The sequence below is a fragment of the Pinus tabuliformis genome, chromosome 3_2, assembly GCF_031772625.1.
Source record: "Pinus tabuliformis cultivar Carrire ecotype Pingquan chromosome 3_2, CPIR1, whole genome shotgun sequence".
Taxonomy (NCBI): Eukaryota; Viridiplantae; Streptophyta; class Pinopsida; order Pinales; family Pinaceae; genus Pinus; species Pinus tabuliformis.
Genome location: NC_142302.1, coordinates 396,806,576 through 396,833,042, shown reverse-complemented (window position 1 = coordinate 396,833,042; position 26,467 = coordinate 396,806,576). Strand labels below are relative to the sequence as shown.

General features: G+C 37.9%; 1 long non-coding RNA gene and 1 pseudogene across 2 annotated transcripts; both read left to right on the top strand.

The window, feature by feature from the left end:
• The first annotated feature begins 21,034 nt into the window (after positions 1-21,034).
• LOC149181076 (uncharacterized) lies at positions 21,035-22,379 on the top strand. The gene is made up of 2 exons (XR_016257513.1): positions 21,035-22,128; positions 22,230-22,379. It is a non-coding gene; the product is annotated as an uncharacterized LOC149181076 (long non-coding RNA).
• Positions 22,380-24,908: 2,529 nt separating this feature from the next.
• On the top strand, positions 24,909-26,235 carry LOC149181075 (uncharacterized; annotated as a pseudogene). Its single transcript, XR_016256716.1, has 4 exons — positions 24,909-25,053; positions 25,149-25,386; positions 25,490-25,705; positions 25,801-26,235. The product of XR_016256716.1 is annotated as an uncharacterized LOC149181075 (transcript).
• Positions 26,236-26,467: the final 232 nt, after the last annotated feature.

Genomic DNA, 26,467 nt, shown 5'->3' with positions numbered 1-26,467 from the left:
GCACGGAGGGAGGGCAACAGAGACCTGGCTCTGGTTTTCTTGGGCAGAAATGCAGAGGAGGAGATTGCCTGCAACCTTCATGGTCTGAATAATGGGATCCCAGATTACAGGGGGATTGAGGAGGTCCCAGTGGAATATCAGAGACATATAGTCAGTGTGACACCTAGGATACATAGGCTTTTGAGACGAGTTGTGTGGGCGGTGGTCTGCTATAGGGAGTAGAACCCACCACTGTAGACACCTAGGCTTTACTTTCTGCTATTTTTGAGAGACATGTGTCTCAGATGTATTGTGAACACAGACTCTATTTTTTGACATACACACTTATTTTTGAGCACCTCGGTGCACCACATGATATATATATTTATATATGCTATCTATGGTTTATTACTGTGTCTAAATGCTTTCATACAATGTTTGATTACATGTTGCGTAAATTTCTATCTAATACATGATTTGCTAATGCATCAGTTAATGTGTTTAATCTTCTTGGAATGTGTTGATATGTGATAAAATCAAAATTTCTTTCCAATAATTTAACACGTAAATACAACCTCAAAATCCGATGATCTTTGACAAAATAATGCGCGTTAAGTTGGTGGACAACAAGTTGAGAATCCAGATTCATAACCAATACATGAATATCCAAGTTAACAACCTCGATCAGTAATTCAATGACAACACTATATTCAGTGACATTGTTTGTGGTGCAACCCAAACAAACACCTTGAAGGTCTACTAACTCACCATGAGGATCGTAGATCACCCATGCTCAGAGGAAAGGTTACGGTTACTACAGTAGGAACCATTAGCGAAACCAACATAAGGTGTACAAGACATCTGCACAAGAAGTAAAAAGACAAAATAAGTGGCAGTTATGCCTACACACCAAGCCACACATGTAAATTGACACCGAAAACACACATATATACATAGCAGATGCACGAAGTTCATGCATAATATTTCTTAAGATAAAGCTCATTTCAGGGCTTATCTAGAGGATTCCCTTCATAATCGATCAGCTCATAGGCCCCTTTTTGCAAAACAAATTTTAAAATGTAAGGCCCATGCCACATAGGCTTGAATTTTCCTGCCCCTAGCTTATCATTTGCTTGATTGTAGAGTAGGACTAGGTCTCCTTCAATGAAAGAACGAGGGTTGACAGTTTGGTCGAAGTGAGTTTTCACTCTCTTCTTCTGTGATTCAATGACTAAAGACGCTTGTCGATGGGTCTCATCTAACCACTCTAAGTAAAGAAGACGTTCTTCTATCGGTGTAGTGTTTGTGAACAATTCGATAGCTAATTTAAGAGAAGGGATCTTGCATTCAATTGGAAGGGTGGCCTCCAGACCATAAACCAATTGAAACGGGGTGAATTCAGTGGCATCCTTCACTGAAGTTCGGTAGGCCCATAAGGCAGAAAACAACATCAGATGCCAGTTAGACTTGTGCATGCCAATGGTGTGTTGAAGCATTGTGACCAAAGCTTTGTTGACAGCTTCTACTTGGCCATTGGGCTGAGGATAATACGACATCAAACTATCATGATGCAAGGCCAGTTGGGTTGTTAACTCAGTCATCATATGATTACGGAAATGAGAACCATGATCAATGACAATAGCCTCAGTGACTCCGAATCGAGAGATTACATGATTGAATAAAAACTGAGTTGTTATCCTACCGTCATTAGATAATGTAGGCATCGCCTTGGCCCACTTCGTGAAATAATCGACTACAATGATGATATACCCATGCCCCCCAGCCGAGCAAAGCTTACAGGTCATATAATCAATGCCCCATTTGGCAAAAGGGTCAGCGGTAATGACAGGGTGTAAAGGAGAGGGAGGGGCATGCATCTTCCATTGGTAGATTTGGCACGCATGACAAAAGCGGAAAGCGAGAATGCAATCCTTAAAAATAGATGGCCAAAAATAACCAGTGCAGAGGATCTTTTGGGCAGTAGCATACCTAGACATATGACCACCACAGGCGCTAGAGTGGCAGTCATTCAAAAGTCGTTCAACTTTCTTGAACGTTAGATAATGGGGGAGGACAGAGTCAATGCCGAGGCAGTACAGGGTGTCCCTGATAATGCAATAAGGTTTAGAATGATGGAGAATACGTCGTCGGGAATCTTGGGACAAATCGGGATGAAAGGAGGACATCGAAAGGTAGACAATAATATCCCCGTACCAGGAATCAAGGGTGTTAATCAAGAATAGAGACTCATCCAAAATATGGTCCTCTAATCAAGAGGGGGTGGTAGCGGACAGTAGTGAGCAGAGAAATTCACTGAAAATGAGGGATTTCTTATATTTTGCCTTAGTAAACTCCAAATCAAACTCTTGAAGGATGAAAATCCATTTCGAGTATTTTCCCCCCAGCAACTGACGTGACAAAATGTACGTCATCGAGTTGCAATCAAAAATCACCGTCGTCGTGCGCAATAGTATATAATGGCGGAAACATTGGATGACATGAATGGCTACCAATGCCGGCTTCTCAACATAGGCATGTCGAGTTTCCGTGTCAAGTAAATTGTGACTGAGGTAATAGACAACATGCTCGGTACCATCATCATCATCTTGGATCAAAACCATGTCGATGGTGCTATTGGTGGCGGCCAGATAAAGAGTATAGTCACAGTGATAAATAGGTGGACGTAACAACAGAGCAGTAGCAAGGAGTGCCTTGAGTTGCTCGAATGACTCTTGTGCAGTGGCATCCCAAACAAAAGAGGTATCCCGCTTCAATAACCGCATATAGCCCTTGGCAACTTCAGCATATTTTGGAAGAAAACGGTGTCAAAAAATTGCTTTACCCTGCAAACTCTGCAATTGTTGCGAAGAAGCAGGAGGAGGAAGATTCAAAATGGCTTCAACCTTGAGGGGATCCAAGCATATGCCCTCTTTGGAGATGAAAAACCCAAGAAGTTTGATGGATTCAACGCAGAAGACACATTTATGTGGATTAAGATGGATACGGTAGTGTTGACAGTGAAGAAAAATTTCGCGGAGGTGATTTGGATGGTCATAGTGGTTTGCTGAATGAGCTGGAAGGTCATCCAAGTAAGGCTGCACAATGTGTCAAATATCATGAAACACATGAGACATTGCGCGTTGGAAGGTAGCACTGGAATTTTTAAGACCGAAAGGGAGTTTCTTATAGGCGAAGGTACCCCACGGACAGATAAAGGCGATGCTGTGTTGATCCGCAGGCGATATATTGATCTGTTTATAACCACAAAATCCATCCATAAATGAATAAATCTCACTTCCAGCATAATAATCAATGAGATGGTCAATGAAGGGCATAGGGTAGTTATCTTTGGGACAGGCACTATTAATGTCACGATAATCAACACACACCCTAATAGTTCCCTACTTCTTGGTCACAGGGACAGTATTAGAAACCCAATTTGTGAGTGGGATAGGGTAAATAAACCCTACTTGAAGAAGTTTTTCAACTTATGCTTTAATAATTGCAGCCTTTCGGGGGTGCACGGGGTGTAGACATTGTGGAACTGGTTTAGCACCTAGATATGTAGGTATTTCACGCACAACAATGCTAGGATCAATGCCGGGAATCTCTTCGTATGACCAAGGAAAAACATCACGAAATTCTCTAGAAAGATTGGTATAAAGTTGAATCTCGTCCAGAGTACAGGTTACTTTGATGTGAATATCCTCGACAACCCCTGGTTTAAAAGAGATGTCGATAGGTATGGTTTGCATAATGTTCCCCATATTTCCTTCAAAGAAAACTTGATGGACTTGAATAGGTCTCTGAAGGGGTTGGGAGGGGACATAGGAAGCAAACTGCTTGGGACAAGTAATCATAACCCCATGGCTAGGGAGAAACGAGGAACGATGGTGATGATCAAACCAAGGCGGTTCCTTGAAAGACATAGTCTCGATGATCGCATCATTAGAAGGAAAGATTTCCTGTAAGGGATCTGAAGAAGCACTATCTCCGAGCCAAGGGAATTGTATATATGTGTCGAGAGCCCCACTTGAAGGAGTAGGTTAAAAAGATGAAGCCGATGCAGAAACGATTTTCACATAGTTGACCTCGGAAAGACTCAATGACATGACATCGTCAGAGGATTCTACCTGATCAATGGGAGGAAGGACCCAAGGATCAGAATAGATAGAAATCATATTGATAGGAGTGATGTTGGGAGGTGGGAGTGAAAAAACACTCGTGAGGGCAGGATATTTAAAAATTCCAGCACCCACACTCTCATATGGAACAGAGGTATGCTCCACAAAAGGCACGTTTCCATCGAAAGAGGAAGAAGCGAAGAACGACAACTGGTCTACAGTGACAATTTTCCCTTCATGGGGAAAACAAAAGACACGAAATAGAGATGAAGCCATGGCTCGCATGGCATATGTCCATCTTTGTCCTAAGAGGAGGTTGTAAGCTAAGTTTGCATCAACAACTTCGACCTCAACTTCAACTATCTTTCCTTCTAGGGTAATAGGAAAATGCGGGAGGATACCATAAGGACGGGAAGCTCTCTCATCGAAGGCCTCTAAGGTATTGGGAGACTGACTCAGGGTTGGGGAACCAATAGCCTTCCAACAAGCAACATACATGATACAAGTTGAAGTGCCCTCATCAATAACAGTGCGGTGAAAATTCTTAGAATTGATGATGACTTGAATAAGGAAGGCGATCTGGAGATACAGTCTTAGTACATGATTATCTAGGTAAAAAGTAATCAAATCCGAGTCGGTCGAGTCAATGCCACCAATGGCCGATAGCAGAGACTTCCTCTGAGAGGGATAACTCTGGAGCACTTCCAGTGCAGACATAGCTGAAGGAGCTTGGGTCAAGTCCTCAACGATGCTATAGTGCTGTGTAGCACAAGCATTCAGGTTGTAGGAAGACTTTTGGGGCAATCCTTTTGAAGGAGGTCGAATGATTAACTCGGTACTAGGCTACTCGATATGGAGAGGACCAGTACTGGATGAAGGAACACTCGAGGGGACCTCAGTTTCCTTCTCGGCGGGAGAAGGATATTCTTTTGACGTTGTACTGATGTGGATGGGAATCGCCCCAGCCATGAAGAGCTGAGAGCCAAAGGTGGAAGAGGATTGAGATGGATTAGCCACCATTTGAGTCTGTTGTGAGGGAAACGGCTCTTTGAGCACAGCAGGAGCCCCAAGGGTGCCTTTTAGCAAACGACTAACCTCAGATCGCCTAGGGAATTCTTTAATATAGTGATCCTCGTCACAAATAAGACAAGGATACTTAGGCTTGCACTTCGCACCTTCCTTAGTTGGAGGCTTAGGGGGATCCTACTTTGGTTGATCAGCATTATTCTTTCCTTTTCCCTTCTTCTTACCTTTCTAAGTTTTATCTGCCATAGTGGACTTGACAACGTTAAATTTAGAAGTTTTACTAGAATTGGATGAAACCTGAGAAGCATTTTCATTTGGAGCAATAAACTTTTGCTTCTCAGGGTTCACGGAAGATTTTTTGGAGGACGCATTAACAGAACCAATGACACCGTCAACAGATGGCATTGACAGAGCTTTGGAAGTTCCAAGTCACGGAGCATCAGGCAAATAATCATATAGTGTACCGGACTGGGAGTAAACCAAGTCAAGATACTGAGCACACGTGATAGTTTGCTCTTTAGTTACACATGCTCCCATAGCAATGTCCCAAGATATCAGACCGATGAATGAGGTTGTAAACTAGTCGGTCAAAAGCTGATCGGGAATCCAGATCTTAATTAAATGACGATGCCTCCTCCATTCATGGATATGATCAGAGATATGCATGGTCGTTTCTTGTTTCAAGGATGTCAAGAGATGCGTACCCATTTCATATCGAATTAGGAACTGAAAATGAGTTAAAAAAGCCATAGCAAGCGAGTTAAAGACCTGAAAAGTTCCACAAGCTAGCTCAATATACCATTGTGTGGCAGAGTCAGTGAGAGTCCATTGGAAAAGACGAAGCCAAATTGAATCTTCAAGCCATGAATTTGATGAACACCATAGGTGATAGGTCATGACATGAGCTTTGGGATCTTCTCCAAACTTACCATTGAATTCGGGACAATCACGAAGAATCTTAGTTGGAACCAAAGGCCAATATGGATTATGAAGAATGGGATCATTTGTCAATTTGGACACATCCGACAGTTCCAATGTCGCAAAGAAAGGTAATTGAGAGTTGAAGGACATCTGAGGCTGTTGGTAAGAAACAGGGTTAGAGTTCCATCTAGTTCCCAGTTTCCACCATTGGTTTTGCCCGAATAGATTTGGCTCATAAGGGCTTTGTCCATAGGGGTTATAAGTGTAACTGGATGGTTGATCCTATTTTGGACCACCAGCAGCCCACTGATTACCAACCTAAACAACAAGAGCAATGTATGGTTGTTGAAAATTCTAATAAGGGTTAACCTGTGGCTGCTGATAATTTTGATATGGGGTAAATTGAGGTTGCCCTTGGGGCTGCTGGAAACCATATGGTGGCTGGGCTCCAAATTATGCCTAGGGTCTAGGCTACATTTGATAAGCAGGTTGTGTTTGAAAGCCAACTTGAGTTTGGAGACCAGCTTGGGTCTGAAGCCTAGACTGGATCTAAAAACCGGGTGGAGCTTGAGAAACAATGAGCATTTGAGTGTCTGGTTGAGCAGGTCCAAAGGGATGTCCTTGAGAGAATTGAGACTGACCCATCTGGCTGGAAGGTTGGTCGGGTTGAGACTGAGGTTGACCCATTTGCCCAGAAGGTTGAGCTTGCTGAGTGATGGGTTGACCTTGCAGAAATGAAGGCGTACCCATCTGACCAGATGGTTGAGCAGGCTGCACAATGGTTGGCCTTGCTAGATTTAAGGCTGACCAACTTGTCCAGAAGATGGACCCGACTAGACAGTTGCTTGGCCCTACTGGATTTGAGACTGACCTACTTGTTAAGAGGGGTGACCTTGATGGGCACCAGGTTGGCCTTATTAGATGTAAGGTTGTCCTGGGTTGCCAGAAGGTTGCTCGAAGTAAGTAAAAGAGGAACCACTGAAGGCCGAAGGTTGTCCTTGTAAGGGCTGTCCTTGTGGGCCAACAGGTTGCCCTGGATAAGGTTGCCCATAATATGGCTGCCCGTGAGACAGTTGCCCGTAAGATGGCTAACCTTGATAGGGTGTACCTTGAAAATTTGAAGGTTGTGCTTGGCCACCATGATAACTGGTTGGAGCCCAAGCAACAGATAACGAAATCGAAACTGCAGGCTAATATGCTATGGGTCCAGGGTGATAAATTTGGGCTCCTCGAGAATCATAGTAATGAAACAGATTCTACGGATCTCGATTCTGAAGAGCTTGCAAGTACTGACCATATGCCCCCTGCTAGAATGGAACTAGAAGAAGGTGGGGCACTATGGTGGGGTTAACAACTACAGATGTCGATGTCGACAGAACACCATTAGTAGGACCAACCAAAGGTCTGGCAATAGTGGTCACGACCGAAGATGCAGTGATGGCACTAACAATGGGGCTTAAAGAAGCCACACAAATAGTTGGAATAGTCATGACAGATGTGACAGTCAAATTATGAATCTGGAGTGTAAAAGGTTCTGAGGTCAGAGTGACTGTACGATACCACATGGAACTCATAAGGGGAGATCTAGAACTCATGATATCAGCCAATGCATGGTAGCGTAAAGGCAATGTGATACCAAGAGGGGTGACACAGAATGGTGAAGTTTCTATAGGTATAGGGATTTCACCACTTGCCATAAAGGTTTCTTCACCAGATATGGGGTTCATCTCATCCATGCTAGAGGAAGACATTGGGATTGAAACAACAGAAGGAGTAACGGGAAAGCCTTCTTCGGAAGGCTCCCAAATGGGGTTCCAATGAATATAGTATAACTCCTCTTCCGGAGGGCGAGAGTTAAGTGGTTGGATACTCGGAATAACAAGAAGAGTATCACTAACAACCGATACCTCAGAAGCGATGGAAGATGGAGAGCCTTGGTCACTTGGTATAGGAGATGGGGTTGGTGATTTTGCCAGGATGATTTAACTCAAAATTCCTAGGGAAAAACAAACGAGTAAGGAAAACAATCCTATGCAAACTGAAACACAATCAAGATTTAACAAGGTAAATGTGAACGTGGCCAAATAAATTTTAATACACATGAATAAAACATGAATTTTTTTTTCTTAAAGAGTCGAGAAAAGGAAAAAAGGTGACACTAGTTTCCTTCGAATATTTAAAAAGCTTAAAAGGATAAGTGCTCAGATGGACCTTTTATTTTAAGGAGTTTGAAAAGGAACGAAAGTGACTAGTTTGGAGAACTAGGAAAAAGGTTTACCAAACAACCCATAAAACTACATATACACCTTGGTAATCAAATGAAACGAAGGACTTTCTATACGACAGTCAATCTTCCTGAATGTTGTGTTCGGTGCATTACAGTTTGCAAGGTGGAAGACATGGATTCCTAAGGATGTATAATGATAACCTAGTCGGGTCTCCCGATATATACTCGATGGCATGGGGAGCAAAAGTCCGTGCTAGGAAACTATTGGGTCACAGAAGGAGGAATCACCCAACCTTATGTGAAAACAATAGTGACTAGGTTTAATGATGCCGGAGCACGTCTGTAGCCTAGACCTCTAAATAATGCGTGTTAAGTTCCAATGCGTTTTTAAGTTCATTCAGTTCATTTTAGAGTTGATCTTGAATTAAGTTTCAATTTCCAGGCCCTATCATATGTATACCAAAAACCCTACAATGCAACTAGAATGAGTAAAGCATCTTTTATTTCGATGAACACCTACTTACAGAAAGGTAGAAAGTTCGTTCCCAAACTAAGACAAAACCAAGAAAAGAAAATGCAAGCACTAAGAAACACAATTCATTAACACATCAATCGTACAGTGCATCGATACTACTAATGATAGATTTAAAGATCACTTTCCAATTTCTCAAACATGAAAATTTGAAATGAAAATGTACTTTCAATTTCGTATTCTAAATGAATGCAATCTTTTGATTTTGATTGTTTTGAATTTAAAGAGTCAAACAAGAAAGTGTGAACTAATTGATCCAAACAATTGTGATATATCCTTGGTAGTGAAGAAATCGAATCAAAAAATGGTTCAACAATCGTCACTAAAACTCAACCAACAAGAAACAAGTAACGAAAAAGTCTCAAGAAAATCAATAAGACAGTTGCAGATGAAATTTGGATAGACAAGCAACCCAGACAAATAATTCAAAAACTTGAAAGAGCTAGGTCACACGATCCAAAAATACAAGATTCAATGAATGGAATCAACGAGACAGTACCTTTAACCAAAAGCAATTAACAAGTTGATGGGTGAGAAGGAAACAATAGGGGATAAATAAGACTGGCGAATTTATAAGGTGAAGCTGTAAAAACAACTTACACAGGAATCGTCGCAGGTAGAAAACCAACAACTAGAGTAGCCAATAGTCACAACAACAGAGCGACATCATCGTGATAGTACTGTTATATACCTAGGGGGGACAATATGGGGTACCAAGGGGGGTACCCAAGGTAATAATGTAATAATGGGATGGGCCATAGTAATAAATAAGGTGGTTAACCCATATCATGTAAGGGACCACAAGTAGTTAATAATAATGTAATGGGCCCATGGTATTAGTTTGATGGTATGAGGGAACCATGGTAATGATCCATGGTATTGTATGTATGAGGCCTATGTAGAGGCTAGAGACTCCACATGGAGAGATGGTCAATGATTATTGTATGAACATGCATATGGCTTGTGGAGTGTTCTCCTCCTTAAGGAGTGAATGTATGGCGTTGCCATACCTTAAGGGTTTGATCAATAAAGAATCATTTCATATTATTTCTGGGTTTATTTGCATTGTCTTATATTTTCGTATCTGATCTATAATATTCTTGGGTTAGATCTACAACAAGTGGTATCAGAGCACTTTCTTGGGCAAACAGTGGAGAATTTTTTTATTTTTTTTTTGCAGGATTTCGGGGGCGGCGAATTTGCGGCACATATATGGACGTCTTGGTGCAATATCTACAAAATATAATTGTAGATATGGATTTTTTGAGAAAAATTACCCAATTTCAAAAAAAAAAAATCAGTCGAATCAGAGTCTGGATGAGGGAGATATCGCTAATTTAAAATCAGCTCTTTTTGCAGAAATTTTGGTGATGGCGAGAGAGTTGCAGCGCAGATCTGAAATTTTAAGTGCGGGGATCAAGATTTCTATCACATGGGTAGATGCAGAATGATTGTTCCATTTCTGAAAACAGATCATAATAGGGATTCTGAGCAATATTGATGAAACTACGACAATTTCAAATTTTCGCCAAGTAAGTGAATTTTTCTCAAACCCTCTTCATGGAGAAGCTATATTTTACAGGGAAAGATGATGGTCCTACTATTGAAGAATTCATACAGAGATACAAGTCCATACATGGGACATATTGGAAGGTTCCAATGAAGCTTAATATGAGAGATGAGGCTGAAAACTGGTGGTTATCACTTGACCAGAAGCAGTTGACCAAACTTTCAGATGCAGAATTTGAAAAACTCGTTTTGGACAAATCGTCTCGGGCTAGAAAAAAGGAGAATGAGACACATAAGGGGTTATTTGCTACAGGTGTCTCCTTATTGCAGGTTCATGGATTGATTCAGAAAGAGAAGATCATTGTTTCTATAAATCCTAGTTGCAAGCATAATTTCATCAATGTTAATGTGGCAAAAAAATTGCAAGTTCCAACAAAACACATTGAAAACATACAGGTTGATAATGAGGATGTTCAAGTTTATAAAGATTTGAAGTTTTCTATGGATAAGTATGTGTTGCATTGTGACTCTTATACTACAGATATGGATAACATGGATTTTGTTTTTGGATATCCTTGGATGGAATCTGTGGGTGCTGTCAATATTAATGTGCAAAAGAAATTCCTGAAGCTCTGGTATAAAAAGAAGAAAATTACATTACAGGATATTTCCATCAATAGACAGGTAGAGTCCACAGAGGTTGAAGTAGAAGATGTTCTAGGGACTGATATATCAGATGATGAGCCATTGATGGTCGACAACCACACACAAACATCAAACCAAGTACCCGAAAAACAGGTAGAGGCGGAAGTAGAAAATGTTACATCAGAGGGGGACTGAGTGGTTGAAGTAATATTGAAAAATAAGAAACAACTACAGGCACCACAACAGGTACGAGATACCCATCAGGTTCCATTAGGTGGTGAATTAAAGAAAGATACATCGTTGGTTAAAACTTCAGCATATCACCACCCACATCATCCCGCAAGAAAACAACCAACAAAATGGCAACGAATTAGCCACAAGGACAACAACTCCCATATGACGGATAGCGAGGAGAGAAGATTGACCTACTACACATCAACACAGAAGAGCTGCCACGGTCAACTTCCATCTCAAGCGAGCAAGGCACAAGCGAGATCGAGGATTCACCTTTCTCTTGGATGGCTAGATGCACGTGCATGGTATCAGTGGACTACTCTTTTGAGTAGATCTTATTATTTGTGTTCTTCCCATGTTTCGGGGACGAAACATGCTTAGGGGGGGGGAATGTTATATAACTAGGGGGGATAATATGTGGTACCAAGGGAGGTACCCAAGGTAATAATGTAATAATGGGATGGACCATAGTAATAAATAAGGTGGTTAACCCATATCATGTAAGGGACCACAAGTAGTTAATAATAATGTAATGGGCCCATGGTATTAGTTTGATGGTATGAGGGAACCATGGTAATGATCCATGGTATTGTATGTATGAGGCCTATATAGAGGCTAGAGACTCCACATGGAGAGATAGTCAAGGATTATTGTATGAACAGGCATATGGCTTGTGGAGTGTTCTCCTTCCTTAAGGAGTGAATGTATGGTGTTGCCCTACCTTAAGGGTTTGATCAATAAAGAATCATTTCATATTATTTCTGGGTTTATTTTCATTGTCTTATATTTTCGTATCTGATCTATAATATTCTTGGGTTAGATCTACAACAAGTACACCTATCTTCCATGACATGCTGATTCCAGGAATCGTCACGACTGTACGACAGGATTCAGTGATGCACGAGTTTACAAAACAGAGACAGGGCAATGTCATCATGGCTGTCAAGCTTTTTTGAGCGACAAGATTTAAAATAATGGAGAACGAATGAAAACTACCAAACAAACACTAGGCTATTCTTCCAGACAGTAAACGAAATTCCCAAGTTAACCCATGTAACCTAAAAATTGATGGTTTAACCCCAAAACTTGAGAGACACTTAAATCAAAACCAAACAAAAGTAAACAAGAAAAAAAACATACAAAGGAATTCCCAGTGGAGTCGCCAACTTCTGAAGTAGGAAAGTGTTCCCTCTGCGAACAGAGGCAACCCCTCTAGCCCTAGAGTGGGTCTAGTCACAACAAAGTCAAAACAACAATTGGTTCCCTTAAATAGTCATCGTTGGTGGCCTACCTCAAACCGGTGGTTGATGAAGTTCCGTTGCACCGCTTCAGCTTCCGTTTCTTTCTCCTCAATGAGCAAGCAACTTGAAAAACCACAATAAAACAACAGAGCATGTAACCGAGAAAAACAATGATCTATTTACTTATAAAGTCAAGAAATCATAAGCTATCAAGTAAATTCTGCACAAGATAGAGGAAATCATCATTGATTGTATTAAGATGAATCAAGAGAAAAGCTTACAACCAAGTCTTGACATCGTAAGCCTTCTCGGACGGTCTAGCCAGTATGTTTCTTCAAGCATTCACTCTCAAGAATGGGTCTCCCAAATGGACATATCTCTCTCTCTCACTCAAAAACTCTAATACAAGGTTAAGGCACTCCACAACCTCTTACCAAACTATTAGCAATCCCACACTTGTCACACTCACACCAAAGCTATCTACCAAACTCAAAAGAACTAGTAGCACTATCCAACTAAAAGAAGTAGCAGATCATAGCAATGGTGAGTGGTTTTATAGCAGAAGGAGTCTCCATGAAATGAAGGAGAGGGAGCTTATCCTTAAGGGAGGTTACAGTAGAGGTGGAACCACCATTTCAGAGGAGGAAAAGCGACCCAAACTGACCCAACAACCAGCTCTAGAGACATCCAGAAGGCTGACTGTTTGAACAAATTCGCCAAATCTAGATCATCGCTAGGTATGAACTAAGTCTCAGCGACGACATTGCAAGGAGGTAATGCATGCAGACCAATCGTCACGATAAATAGCTGGGAGCCTCGTGCTAGGCCCTAAAATTTGACCGTTGCGAGAAATAGGTGTACACCTGCGACAATGTCGTGATGAGACTGTTTATGACAGGGGATTGTCACGTATATTAATGTCTTACTCATGACAAGGCAGAAACTTAGGGAATAAGGGTCAACTTTTAGCATCAAAGCGCATTTGTTTAATCTTCTTATATGAGTAGGAAGATATGAACATGTTTACTTGATACATGACATAGCAGAAGGACTCAGATGAGGATAGTGACAAATCATTGTGTAACACAGAGCACCAAAAATAACGGTGAATCATGTAAAATTTATTCCTATCCAAATATTAGAAGTCCATACATTCAAATCATATAACTGAGAAGAAAACAATTACGTAAGGAAAAGGACAACTGGAAAAATACATCCCATGAATCCCTGATATGAAAAAAATCCATTCTTTTTTTTGTTAAAATTTATTAATCTCAAACAAAATATGATATAATGTTCTCCAACTGGTTCTCAAGTCTGAACCCTTCTTCATTCTACAGAGCTTGTCTTTATAGAAAAAATTACAAACTAAACAAAATTTCTTGTTCATACCTAATTACAAGTTGTTAAATATAAAAGAGTGTACATCTAATCCAAAATAAATACATTACATTCATTCCATCATAAAACAAAAAAAATAATATTTCGTATCTGAAGATCATGTTGTTGCCAGAGTCATGGCTGAGGCTAAGGATCCCCAAGTCGAATTTGATGAGGTGACATCCAAGTCAAATTTGATAAGGCATTTTTTTTAAATAGAAAAGATTAATTCTGAGGAATTCTTAAAACATAGGATTCAAAGTTCAATTCAAAATATCTCAAACCATGATAGTTTTGCAAAATCAGAGAGAGGTGTTTGTTAATGGTCCCGATATAGAGAAAAACCTCTTTGGTATTTCAAAAATTCATTCTCGGTTGTTTGGAAACTTATTATTAAAACAAATACCAAAACATGATTACAAAATCTTCAAAAATAGGCTTCAAATATCCCTTTGAATTATCCATACCCTGACATTTGTGATAGTGTTTTGTTAATTGATCTGTTTTCGACAAAAGCCTCTTTCAAATTTGGCAAATTTGTTTCTCACTGTTCAGAAACTGTACCCAAATTTACTGCCTTTTATAGGAAAAACCAGAGTTTTAACTGACCATTTTTACAAAAGTGCGCTGCTACTCTGGTTATCAGCACTTTAACCCTTTTTATTCCAAACCAGCATTCACACTGTCATTATCAACGCTTTAAAAATTTTATTTTCTACAGATCGACACTGACACTGAAACTATCAATGCTTTAAAGTTATTGACTAAAATTGTGATAACAACTGGCTCCATGGGGATGTTGTCGATCATAGATGGTAATAAGAATCCCATACACCAGAAGCATGATCCATTTGGCCGATCCCAACTCAACAATTTTAGGTGGCAGGTTGTACTTACTCTACAACTGAAAACCAAACTGTAATCAAAACTAAACTATACACTACACTGTAAACTGAAACTAAAAAATGTAGGCTGAAAATAAGTGCTTGGCCAAGAAGCTTATTGCACTCTCATCCTACACTAAACTACTGAAATAATTGATGAATCAAATAATCTAGAAGCTGCTCATATACAATGGATTTTTTTATTGTGCTTCAGCAAAATTAAATCTCGATGGTATAGTGGCAAAGGAAACTCATGATGTAATTTGCATCTACATGGAAATAATGGCTGCAAATTCAAGCTGAAAAAACCCTCCATGTAGTCCACCATGGGATCATGATCTATCTGATGACCCTCAACGCATTGAATGATTTATAATCATGGTTGGATTTCTCAAATCTATTCACTATGCTAAACTGTGGCTTCAACTTTGAATTGTAAAAATCAATCCCAAAAAAAACATTCCTCAATATTGATATTAAAGGTTAGCATAACATCCTTTTATTTCATATGAATAAGTGTTTCAAAGGACTGATAATGATCTTGGAAATTATGGGACACTATTTGGGCCTTTTAGACCTCAATAACCTTCTCAATTTCCCCAACAAATGCTTCTGAAAAAGAGATTTTACCCTCGAAGGAACGTTTGGATGAATGTAAATACATAGGAAAAAACATTAAAAAATCTACCTCAATCAGATCATAACCAAAGTTGTGCCAATATTCCTTAAAAGCTTCAATAGAAATAGGAATTTTAACATACCCTATGATCTCAATTGACTACGCAACTAGATCTATAATTCAAGCTATGAATGCTTCGGACGGTCGAGTCACAATGAAAATTATGAACTCTCGATTTTTTTACAATGGAGTCATGAGGTGACTGGTGCACAACCACTTTGTGTTTGACCTTTGTTCAACATCAGAAATCAAATTTGGTCATTATTGTTCTTCAAGGATATTTTCTTGAAGCTTTTTCCTCCACGATAATGGTGCCAAAATATTATCTCTTAGAGAAAACCCTAGTTGTAAGGGAAAATCTCTAAGGTAACTCCTAATCAATATTTTAAATTGAAAGCTAGCCCTTTCAGTTTGAAGGTGGATCCATTCTATAACTCAGTCAAAATTTTAATGGTTAGGAACTTAGAAGAAAACATTGGGCAATGGAGTCAAATAAGTTGAGAGTTAATGACAAGGAACTAGCTAGGAAGTTAGCATATCTCAGAGGCAAGGTAGACACATTTTCCTTACACAATTGTCATTGTAGTTGATAGTTGCAGGGAGAAAATTGGCCACTGCAATTGGGAATGAATGATGAATCCAAGAGGAGCTTTACATGAAAGGGATGCAAATATTTAGATCTATGAAATAGAGCACCAAAAAAACCATGAATCATATAAATTTTAATATTGTCCAAATATTAGAAGGTCGTATATTCAAATGGTATAACTGAAAAGAAAACAATTACATAAGGAAAACAATAGACTGGAAAAATACATCACATGAATCCATGATATGATAAAATTGCATGCTTTGTCTTGTCAAGCTTTAATAATCGCAAACAAAATCTGATACAATGTGCTCCAAAGAGTTCTCAAGTTCGAACCCTTGTTCATTCTACAGAGATTTTATTTATAGAAAATATTACAAACATAAGTAATTTTCTTGTTCAGACTTAATTATAAATTGCTAAATATAAAAAAGTGTATATCTAATCCAAACTAAATACATTACATTTGTTCCATCATGAAATAAAAGAAATAATATTATGTATCTGAAGATCATGTTGTTTCTAGATTCATGGGTGAGGCTAAGGATCCCCATGTTGAATTTGATGAGCTGACATCTAGGTCAAAGTTGATAAGCCATTTTTTCTAAAAATAGAAAAGTTTTATTCTAGTGAATTCCTAAAAAGGAGGATTCAACGATCAATTCGAATCTATCTAACCATGATAGATATGCCAAATCTAAGACATGTTTTTTTCAATGGGCTCGTTGTTGACAAAAACTCTTTGGGTTTTTAAGCATTCATCCCCACTTGTTTGGAAATAGATTTTTAAAGCAGTGACTAAAACAAGATTGCAAAATCCTAGAAAATAAGCTTCAAAGATCCCTTTCAATATTTCGAACTGTGAAACATGTGTAAAACCTGAGAGAGATTTTTGTTAACGGCTTCTTTTTTACAAAATCTGCATCCATATTTAGAAAATTAATTTATGACGGTTCCAAAACCACACCCTAATTTACTACCTTATATAGTAAAAATCAGAGCTTTAACTGACCATTTTTACAAAAATGAGTCGCTACACTGGTTGTCAATGCTTTAACCATATTTATTAAAAATTGTTGTTGACACTCCCACTACCATCACTTTAATATTTTTATTATTTATAGATCGATGTTGACACTGAAACTTTCAGCACTTTAAAACTATCGACTAAAATTTTGATAACAACTTGCTCCATGGGATGTTGTAGATCATAGATGGTAGAAAAAACCCTATAGACCATAATCTTGATTCATTGGGATGATCCCAACTCAACAAGTGCAACATTCAACCTGCACATATTCTACAACTGAAAACGAAAGTGTAATCCAAACTGAACTATACAATACATTGTAAACTGAAACTGAAAAATGTAGGATGAAAATAAATGCTTGCCCAACAAGTGTATTGCGCACTCATCATACACTAAACTGATAAAATAATTGATCAATCAAATAATACAAAAATGCCAATGCAACCAATCTAGTAGCTTCTCAAATACTATGGATTTTTACCACACTTCAGCGAAATCAGAACTGGAGAGTATAGTGGCAAAGGAAACTCATGATGTAATTTGTCTCGACAGGAAAATAATGGTTGAAAATTCAAACAGAAAAAAAAAAAAAACCTACATGTAGTCAAATATGGGATCATAAAACTGATGATCTATCTGATCACCCTCAATGTATTGAATGATTAGATAATCATGATTGAATTTCTTAGATCTCTTCACTATGTTAAACCATGACTTCAATTATGAATTATAAAACTCATTTCAAAAAACAAAACATTCTTCAACCTTGAAATCAAAGGTTCGAATCAACTCCTTTTATTTTAGATGAATAAGGCTTTCAAAGGATTGGTTATGATCTTGGAAATTATGGGACTTTATTTGAGCCTCTAAGTCCTCAATAACCTTCTCAAGTTCTCTAGCCAATTTTTCTAAAAAAGAGATATTATCCTCGAAAGAAAATTTGCATGAATGTAAATACATAGGTAAAAACCTTTAAAAAGCTATATCAATTTGATCATCGTCAAAATTTTCTCTATATTCCTTAAAACCTTGAATGGAAATAAGAATTTTAACATACCCTGTCACCTTAATTGACTAGGCTTTTGGATCTAGAGTTCCAGCTCTGAATTCTATGGACAATGGAGTCCCCATGAAAATTATTAACTCTCTATTGTTTGACAATAGAGTCTCCAAGTGAATGGTGCACAACCTATTTGTGTTTTACCTATGTTCACCATAAAAATTCAAATTTGATCATTGACGTTCTTCCGAGATATTTTCTTGAAGCTTTTGCCTCCCCAAAAATGGCACAAAAATGTTATCTCTTATAGAAAACCCTGGATGTAAGGGAAAATCTCTAAGGTAACCTCTAACCAATATTTTGAATTGAAATCTATCCCTTTCAATTTGAAGGGGGGTCCCATATAGAACTCAATCAAATCTGATTGGTTATATACTTAGAAAAATGGCTAGATCTGATTGGATGAAATAAATTTTGTTGGATTTTGAGAAGAAAACATTGGGTAATCGAGTCGAATAAGCTGAGAGTTAATGAAAATTGACAAGAAAATGGTGGGGAAGTAAGCAGATCTTAGAGACAGGGTTGACACATTTTCCTTAGACAATTGGAACTTGTTGTAGTTGATAGTTGAAGAGAGAAAACAATCCACTCCAATTCAGCATGAAGGATGAATCCAAGAGAAACATTAGAGGACAGGGGCGCAAATATTTATATCTATGGAACAAATCACCTAAAACAAGGGTGAATCCTGTAACATTTAATCCTATCCAAATATTAAGAGGCCACACATTCAAATGGTATAAATGAGAAGAAATCAATTACATAAGGAAAAGGAAAGACTTGAAAAATACATCACATGAATCACTGACAATACAAAACTCCATGCTCTATCTTGTCAAGCTTTATTAATCTCAAACAAAATCTGATAGAATGTGCTCCAAAGGGTTCTTAAGTTCCAACCCTTCTTCATTTTACAGATGTTGTCCCTATAGAAAACATTACAAATTAAATCAAGTTTCTTGTTCATGCTTAATTACACATTGCTAAATATAAAATAGTTTATATCTAATCCAAACTAAATACATTACATTTGTTCCATTATAAAACAAAAGAAATAATATTGTGTATTTGAAGATCATGTTGTTGTTGGATTTATGGTTGAAGCTAAAGATCCCCAAGTCGAATTTGATGAGGTGACACCCAAGTCAAATTTGATAAAGTTTTTTTCTAAAAATAGAAAATATTAATCCGGGTGAATTCTTGAAACATAAGCTTCAAAGGTAAATTAAAATCTTTCAAACTATGATAGATGTGAAAGGTATGAGAGAGTTTTTTATTGATAGGGGTGTTTTCAACAAAAACCTCTCTGGTTTTTCCAAAATATATCTCCAATTGTTGGAAAACAGACTTTTTAAAGCAATATCTAAAACACAATTGCAAAATCCTGAAAACTAGACTTCAAATATACCTTATAATATTTCAAAATATGACATGTGTGTAAATAGTGAGAGAGGTTTTTGTTAACGGATCCATTCTGGACAAAAGCCTCCTTCATATTTGGAAAATTCAATTGCAACTATTTGTAAACTGTGCCTGAATTTATTGTCTTTTACAACAAAAAATAGAGTTTTAACTGACCAATTTTACAAAAATGTGTTGATACTCTAGTTTTTTTCAATATCAGTTCTTTTAAACTATTGAATAAATTTTTGATAAAATCAAGAACCCCTAGTTGAATTGCAGTAAATATTTTGCCAAAGGACAATGAGGGATCATCAACCATAATTGTGCCTGAAATTTGTGGCAAGAAACAGAACTGTGAGCATGATCCTTATGATAGAGATAAAGATCTATCTAATTTAGCCAATCCATATTCTATCGAACTTTCTCACCAAAATGAAGAAGCATTATTATCCTCTATTATGATGGATGACTTCGTAGGATGGATTGATGTTCATAGGAGAGAAAAAAAAAAATGAAGAATCGCCCTAGTTATTAAAACGAGGATTGTAGTATATAGTCTTTGAAGCTTTTGTTTTTCTGATATAATATGTTTTTTTGGAATTAATATAATTGAAATTTACAAAAAGAAGTACCATCACAAAAGTATTCTACCTCTTATGAGTGTCAAATTCCTATCATAAACTAAACCACAAATAACAAAATTTTATTACTAGCTTTGAGAAAATTGATTCATCAATATGCTTAAACTTAATCAAATTCATCAATAGATTTAAACTTAACCATAGAATATTTTAGCATTTTTATATTACGATAAATTTAATTAAAGTATGTTGTTTTTGGAATATTGTTAATAGAATTTTAAGTTTAATTAAAATAGGTTTCTTTTGGAATAAGATTTTTAAAAATTTAATTTAATTATTAATAATTGTTAAGTGGATGATAAGATTTAATTCGATAAAATTATAAATCAAATTTAGTATATAGTTCTTTCCTTTTTAATTAAATCCATTAATTAAAAAAATTGATTATATGATTTTTTTCGTTAAATAGATTAATTAAAAAAATTTAAAAAATGTCATATCAATAAATGTAAATAATTTTTAATAGATGATGAAAAATGTTCCTTTAAAACACTGAGTGGTGAAAAGTGAAAAAATCAAATTCCCTAAACAAAAATTAACCGACAATATTATAACAAAAACTATTTACATATTAAAAAAAATAAAATAACTATAACAGTACTGTACACTATAATACATACATATCATAAATATGTACAGGTTTCTATAAATCTGTACAGGTTTCTAAAGTGCTAGCATATCTTATAATGCATGTGCATTATTGGAAATTCATTTTTTCATAGAGGGTGAATGCAATTTTACTTTCCAACTTGTTTTCATAATTGGTCATTTCGAATTTAGTTTTTTCACGAAAAATATAACCTTCATTTTCCTAAATTTCTTTTAATATATCTCGTTTTTCCATTATTTTTGAATAGTTTACCTATTTCCATCACTAATTACGCCGTAAGGCGTTTCCCTTTGAAAGGAATAGCCCCAGCCGACTCCGTGTCTTATTGTTGATCGTCGATTTATGGTGTTAGACGATTAAACAAAATCTGATCGTTGATCGTAGGAAGCCGAACGATTAATTTGTTGTATTTCTACAAGCCAAGTTCGAGGGTTCAGAAGGGCCAAATTTGTGACGGCTGCATCCATTAATTGTTGAGGCCAAGTCTGCCATTCACTGGAGCTGAATCCGTGATACTCGCAGTGGCCGAATTCGTGGGTTTTTGGAGGCTGAATAGCTGTGCAAATTCACGGATTTTTGGAGGCCGAGCCACTGTGCATATTCATGGGTTTTTGGAGGCCAAATCGCTGTACAAATTCGTGAGTTTTAAGGGGTTGAATCAATGTGCAAATTCGTGGGTTTTTGGAGGCTGAATCACTGTACAAATACGTGGGTCTTTGGAGGCCGAATCGCTGTACAAATGCGTAGGTCTTTGGAGGCTGAATCACTGTCCAAATTCTTGGGTTTTTGGAGGCTGAATCACACGATTAATTTGTTGTATTTGTACAAGCCAAGTTCGAGGGTTCAGAAGGGCCAAATTTGTGACGGCCGCGTCCATTAATTGTTGAGGCCAAGTCTGCCATTCACTGGAGCCGAATCCGTGATACTCGCAGTGGCCAAATTCGTGGGTTTTTGGAGGCTGAATAGCTGTGCAAATTCACGGATTTTTGGAGGCCGAGCCACTGTGCATATTCATGGGTTTTTGGAGGCCAAATCGCTGTACAAATTCGTGAGTTTTAAGGGGTTGAATCAATGTGCAAATTCGTGGGTTTTTGGAGGCTGAATCACTGTACAAATACGTGGGTCTTTGGAGGCCGAATCGCTGTACAAATGCGTAGGTGGAGGCTGAATCACTGTCCAAATTCTTGGGTTTTTGGAGGCTGAATCACTGGACAAATTCGTGGGTCTTTGGAGTCTGAATCATTGTACAAATTCATGGGTTTTAGAGGCCGAATCATTGTGAAAATTCATGGGTTTTTGAAGGCCGAATCTTTGGAGAAAATTGAGGTTGAATCGTTGTAAGAAATTGAGGGTTGTGGAGGGCCAAACCACTATGCGCATTGGAGCGAATTTGTTGTGCGTGTTATTGGCCAGGTGAGGTGATTGACCAGGCTTCATTATGTGTTGCTGGAGACAATGATTCCTATGAAAGGGTCACTGAGTTTGGTTATGATGTTGTCATTGCTATGTCAAAGATATTTGGTATTCGAAATGCATCAATGAAGGGCACGCCTGAGGATTCACTGAGGAGCTTTCAGTACCTGTCTGTAGATTCAGGACAGAAGCAGTGATAAGTAATTTGTCCAATTTTATGATTTTTTGGGGAATTAAAAAGGTTTGTTCTAGCTTGGTATATCTATTTGGCCAATTCCGTTGTCATTTGTTCTTGCTGTTTGAGATTAAGCCCATACAAGAGGAATATATTTAAAATTAATCATAGGCTGGCCTTGATGGGGAAAGAAAATTCATAGGTTTCGTGCATCTACATCGAGGATGAGCAGTTAAAAGACGAAGGAAAGCAGCCAAAGAGAGTGCATGATTGACCAAACATTGTCTCAATGGGCCCTATTTTAAATTGTTGCTTTCCATTCATCATTTCTTGGGCATGTAATACGTAGTCAACTCAAACAGCAACAACAAAACCAGCATACAACAAAACCCCAAGCTTCTATCCTGATTAGCTATTTGGTTTCTCTATTTTACATAAATATGTATCAAGCTCTCATTTATCTCAATTTGGTTCTATCGAATTTAAAATAGAAGTTATTGTATGGTTGAATATCGTTGAAATCACTGCCTGTCCATGCAGAATCGAAAAAAATGTTCTCTGTACTTTCCAGGCAACTGCCAATCTGTTGAGTTTAATGTATTTGTACCTGTCTTGCTCAGAATGCTTGCATATGTCCATCTCTGACTTGGCCTTCCAAATCAGATTACTGTGAGATAAAGTCTGAAGTAAGAGGAGACAGAATGGAATAGTGGCTTGTTGTAAAGAGAAATATCTATTTCTTTTTCATTTGTCATTCAGATTACGAGCTGCTGAGGAAACGTGATCTCATTGATCTGTTTTTCAATGCTTGAGTCTACAATCCTATAGAGATCACCTTGCTAGTTCCACTTAATTTCATGGGAGGTGTATCATAAACAGAAATGACCGTGCATCTCTTAGGGAATTTAAACGCAACAAAATATAGCATGTCTGCCTCTCAGGGATACTTCATGCTTTGCCCAAATCATGGGGTGTATGGGGCCTTAAACATCTTTCTATCTTTTCAAAAACCTTTTCGTCAAAAGTGAGTTGGAGACTTCTCTCCACAGAGAGCCTGTGGACATCGGTAGTTTTCAGGAAATACATTTCCCCCTCTAGCTTGATGAATGGATCAGAAAACTGAATAAAATGGTGCCAAACTCTTCAATTATCTGGAAAGTTGTTATAGCTTCATTTAAATTATTGGAGGTGGCCTCACTTGGAAGGTGGGCAATGGGCAGAAAGTTAATATCAGTTTGGAACCATGGGTTGGCTGCCAAGCCAATTTTAGACTTCCTTTGGATCTTGTGGCTTTCCTGAATGAGCACGACAAAGTTTTCCACAATCAGGTTTGTGGATGAGGATTGGACTACTTTCTGGTGGCAAGGTTGGCAGAATGTGGCTCATTTGGGCCTTTAAGGAGAGCATGCCGATATGTGGTAGGATTATATTGTCTCTCTCAGAAGGTTAAATGTCAGAAAAAGAGATAGGGTGGACCCTTTGTGTTGGGTTCACTCTCCTTCTCGGGTATATACCCCAAAATTAGGATACAGTCACCAGATAGTAGAAGTCAAGACTTTCTCTATGGTGTTTATTAAAAAGCAAAGTGACAACTTGGGACAAATTACAAAAAATATAAAAAGAAGGTCCCAACATGTGTAATTTATGTAAAAATGTTGAAGAGTCTATCTCACACTTGTTTCTGGAGAGGAAACAATAGCTTGATTGAGGCTTGGAAGTCGCGGTGGGATTCGTTAAACAACGAGACCCTCAGAAACATCTCTCCCCTCATTTGTTGGGGGCTAGCTTGCCAAGAACAAAGCAACTTTTAGGGACTCCTCATCCGCACCCAATCTTATTGAGCTGAAGTGTGTGCAATTTATGCTCTCCTTCCATCAAAAGACTTTATTCACGTGCCTCGCAATATCATTGAAGAAGAGATCAATCAACACATTCCTTGGTGTTATTTTGACGGTGCTTCAAAGTGAGGACAGTAGTTGTGGTGGTGGCCTCGTTCTTTTCATAAATGAACATCATTTCATGAAGTCAAAAATTGGTCTAGGCAAAGGATCTAATAATTTTTCTGAACTTCTATCTTTAAAGATTCTACTCTGCTAGGCTCTAGAATATGATTGTTTCTCTCTTCTAGTCTTTGGGGATTCTTTAACTGTGATTAATTGGTTTAATGAAGTTCAAAGATGTCACAACCACGCACCTTCCCATTCTAGAAGAAATTCTTCAGATTAAACAAGCTTTTAATAATATATTCTACTGTCATATCTATAGGGAAAGGAACCATGAAGCAAATTTTCTATCCAAAGAAGGTGCTAGAAAGGCTATGAGCATTGGCAGGTCACAGAACATATGAATGGGACAGTCCAAATTTTCCAGCACCACTCTTTTATAGATATGTGATGCTTTGTGTTTCTCCTCTGTGTCAAGCTACAGCTTATATTTCTCTACCCTTATTTTAACAGTTTGTAAGATATTTGATTTTTTGATGTAAATATTTCGGTTACAAAGGTCAGTTATTGATTTTTATTTACTGCTAGATAGGACTTATTATGAACAGATCAGTATATATCAGTTCTGCTCCCACGTTGTGTGGACATAACAATTTTGATGTTTGGGTTCAATTAAATCTGTCAAGTACCCTTCAGGAAAGCTTTATGCCATAGACCTGTCACCTGGTGGCCATGAAGCAAACCAATGTAAACACTGGCTTCTCCAGAGATATCAAAATCATCGATTCTTGCCCTACTGATGATCAGGTGAGTATATATACCCTTCAACTCTTTTGGGTAATGGTTTCTGTGGGATTTTTAAGAGTGTGTTCTTAGAACAAAATCTTTGTTTCTTGAAACAGGAAGATGTAGAGTCTGATGAAGAAGATGAATTAGTCACATTCTCTCGTCCTGTTAAAGTTGAAGTGATTAACCAGAGAAGGGAGTCTGATAAGATTGTCAAGATGGTTCCTTCTGTCACTGTAGACCTTGAGAAATTGACTTCTCAATGCCTCCTGGAGGATGAGTGCAATTTGGTTCTAAAGCTTCCCAGGGCTGCAGCTGCCCAATCGGATCGCATCAATTCCCTCAGCAAAAAAGGTGTGCATTCATAGATTATGAAACTTTATGATTCAGAAAGCTTGAATTCATTTTTTGTTTTAATTATTTGGGCTAAGTAACATAAAAAACTTTGGAGTTACAGACTCTGGAGTTGCTGCTAGAGAAACTTACTAGCATAGTAGCAAGGACTTTATAAAGAATGTGGTAAGGCATAAAATGCAGAGCAGAGGCTCTGAGTTGGTGTGGAAGGTCTGTCCCTGTCAATCATATGTCATAGGCCGAGTGGACAACCCCTCCATATATGGTCCTTTTCTTACCCAACTTTGCAAGATGGCAGAGGATGATCCCCTCTTTGTAGGTAAGGAGGATTGAATACTATCCATGATTCCTGCAATATGTTGGCATATGACCAGATATCCAATTGTTACTGAATTTCGCTGGTGTTAATTGCAGATCATCTTTACAGCATAGCAGAGAAAGGTTTTAGTACAGAAGGTGATTCTGTTGAGTACTTGTTTAACAACGGAAGGCGACTTACTAGAGTCTTGCCATTGCCAAGTGAAGGAGGTAGGGTATTTGTATATCTAGCCATATCAAAATCTGTACAGGAGAGAAGGGATATCCCACTGTCCAAAGGCGGTGCATTGCATCTGGCCGAACTAATGTCAGTGGGTCATTCTGGCTATTCCTACTGAGCAATTCCTTTACGAGTATATGGCTAAGGTACTAATTATTTTGCTTTTGGAACATATTAGACACTCTGTAAATTTCAAGTGAACGTAAACGCTTTTTATAAGACTTCTGGAAAGCATGGAAACCAAAGAGAAAGTAGTAAAGGTTAAGTTATGATATGGTTTTGAGTGGATAACTTCCAATAAATAATACAGATGACTAGTGATTTTCTCTCCACGAGTTATGTCCTGTCCATACAAAGTATGTGGGATTAGATTAGTATAGATTCAGATTACTGGTTTTCTCCTGTTCCCTGTTTGAATGGTTTGCTCCGAATTAGTTTAATTATGCTGTAGGGGTTGCTGGAATGGTGGTTTATATTTTTGTTTGAATGTTTTGTTCTGAATTAGTTTTTTATTTTTGTTTGGATGCTTTGTTCTGAATTAGT